Consider the following 3250-nt stretch of genomic DNA (forward strand, 5'->3'; position numbering starts at 1 on the left):
ATTGAAGAGATTTTTGGAACACAGTAAAGGAGATTTTTGTAAGGCATGGAATGGTATGAATGACATGTTGAAGTTTCAAATTATTAAGATCAAAGGTTCATTTGAGATAAGTAAAGGTCGCAAAGAGCATATACACAACAATCCATTCTTTGAGAAATTGACTTGGGTGGTATCCAAGAAAGCCTTAGGTGATATTGTTGAAGAATACAAGAGAGTCAGTTATGTCGGTAACGACAAAGATGTGTGTTGTTGTATACTTAGAAAGACTCATGGATTACCTTGTGCATGTGAGTTAGCAGGATACAAGATGAAAGGTGTTCCAATCCCATTAGATGCTGTTCATATACATTGGAGGAAATTAACCTTGAATAGTGATCAAGAGAATGACCAGTTGACAAATGATTCAGAGTTGGACATTACATCGGAGATGGATATAATTTGGAAAAAATGGAAAACACTTAATATTGCTGGAAGAAGGGCTTTAAAGAGCAAGTTGCGTGAAATAGCATATCCGGAGACAACATCAATGTGTGCACCAGTGGATAAAATCAAAACAAAAGGTGGTGTTAAGAAAAAAGGCAATAAGCCGAAGGGATATGACGTATATCGCGACCCATCATACTTTGAGCATGTTGATACTCAAGTCTCCCAGCAGGTATCCAAACAAGTCTCCCATCAAGCATCCAAACAAGTCTCCCACCAGGTTAAAAAATATTTCCACGAGTTTCCTTCTTTAATTCATCCATATATTGAAGACATAGTTAATGTTAAAGCAGATGGAAACTGTGGATATCGTGCTATTGCTGCTTTACTTGGTTATGGTGAAGAATACTGGAGCATTATACGTCGGCAGTTGTATACAGAGATTAAGTCCAAACCTGATTTATATGCTGCATTATTCAAGGAACGTTTGCAAGAAGTGACAGAGTCTTTACTTGTAACTGAGTTGGAAAACCAAGGTAATGAGAAGTGGATGACCATTCCTGATATGGGTTACGTGATAGCAACAAAATATAATCCCGTTCTTGTTACATTAGCAAAAACTTTTTGTTTGACTTTTTTCCCATTGAGGGGTGCACATAATGGAGAGTTGTCACGTGATCGTGTTATCAGCGTTGGTATTGTTAACGAAAATCATTGGGTTCAAGTTAAATTGAAATCTGCATGTCTGTTACCTCCACTTGCATGGCATTGGAAGAAGCATCGTAGCGATGAGTCTACATCATGGGCTATCGCTTATGCAAGACGTCTACAACATTGGGGTTCTTTAGATTTAGAAAATAATTCAAATTATATGTCTTTGGCAGATGATTGACACTTTTGAGTTGTATGTTGTTTTAAATGATATGATTGACACTTTAAATGTTGTTTGAAATTTAGATGATTGCCGCTTTTAATTTGTATGTTGCTTTAAATGATAAGATTGCCACTTTATGCTTTAATAAGTCACTAATAATAACTCTGAATAATAAATAAGTGACTAATTAATTAAGTCTGAATAATAAATAGGTCGCTAATAATAACTCAGAATAATAAATAAATCGCTAATAGTAACTCAGAATAATAAATAAATCGCTAATAATAACTCAGAATAATAAATAAATCGCTAATAATAACTCAGAATAATAAATAAGTCGCTAATAATAACTCTGAATAATAAATAAGTCGCTAATAATAACTCAGAATAATAAATAGGTCGCATAACTCAGAATAATAAATAAATCGCTAATAATAACTCAGAATAATAAATAGGTCGCTAATAATAACTCAGAATAATAAATAAATCGCTAATAGGACCAGCATCAGCATCATGACTAGGACCAGCATCAGCATCATGACTAGGACCAGCATCAGCATCATAACTAGGACCAGCATATGCAGCAACATAAGGGATCATCCGAGGATGAGATATCCTATAATACCACTGGATGTATCCCTCAACACACTCATGTGGATATGCAGCTGGATGCAATCTAGCTCGAAGTGATCGTACAGAATTCCGGTACATACTCCATTCAACGTCGACATCACGTGCAACAAGCATCGGTGGTGTAGGAGGAATGTGTTGAGTATACCCAAACTGCCGTATGCACCTCTCAGGTAAATACGGAACCATCGTGAAACACCAACGAATGTATCCTGTAAATAATGACACAGACTGAAATCGTGTCACAGCGTTCTCATTGTAATCTGGTGCCCAGATAATATCCGTATCCCTCAAAGCATCCAACTTTGCCCTGTAATATGCAACATTCCTAGATGTTTGTTTTGCAGTCCAACGAAACATCTGTGGCATCGAGGAAATATGTTCATCCATATCCCGTTTACAAATATCAGGAAAATGTTCATAAATCCAAGTCTGTAAATAATTGAAATGTAGTAAAATTATTAAGGTTATGAAATAATTAAAAAATAATGATAAGTATAATAAATATAATAGTACCTGAAATAAAGACAAATATCCTTCAATCTGTTTGGTTGTAGGCAATGTACTATCTCTAAGATAGTCATATAGCACAACAAGTGCAGCCGGTCCCCATGCCCATTTACCACAACTATCAAGATCTTGAAACAGAAAGAGATATTTTGCAGATACAAGTGTAAAACTTTTATCCGCAAGAATGGTACATCCTACCAAATGAAGTAGATATGCCCTAGCTGCACAGTCATATCTTCGTTCATGAAGTTTCTTAAAAAATACCTCTTTCAACCACTCAAAACTATACGAGGCCCCTCTATTGGTCCTAGTCTCAGTGACAGCTTCATCATATGTAACCCCCAACAACTTAATAGCAGCAGCAATTGCCAAATCTTCATTGACATTTGCGGGAGGTGTGAAAAACTCTCCAGTACACGGGATGCTCAAAAGACCCCTGACGTCGTCAAGAGTAATAGTCATTTCACCGAATGACATGTCAAATGAACTAGTCTATGTGTGCCATCTCTCAGCAAAAGCAGATATCATATTACCGTCAATCATATGCAAACTACATCTTCTCAGAGGACGTAATCCAGATATATTAATCCAATTATCTATTTGAGCAGGTAAATGATATCTAATATCAATGAATTTGTCTTGCTTTTTGCCATTCGAAACAACTTTCAAGGCACGTCTTTCCTGTTTAATTAAAAATAACACAATTAAAAATATATTATAATCTTATACTACAAATAAATTATAATGTGTAATAAAATAACCTATACTACAAATATATTATAATATGTAATAAAATAAATTATTTACTAACAT

The sequence above is a fragment of the Cicer arietinum genome, chromosome 1, assembly GCF_000331145.2.
Source record: "Cicer arietinum cultivar CDC Frontier isolate Library 1 chromosome 1, Cicar.CDCFrontier_v2.0, whole genome shotgun sequence".
Classification (NCBI taxonomy): domain Eukaryota; kingdom Viridiplantae; phylum Streptophyta; class Magnoliopsida; order Fabales; family Fabaceae; genus Cicer; species Cicer arietinum.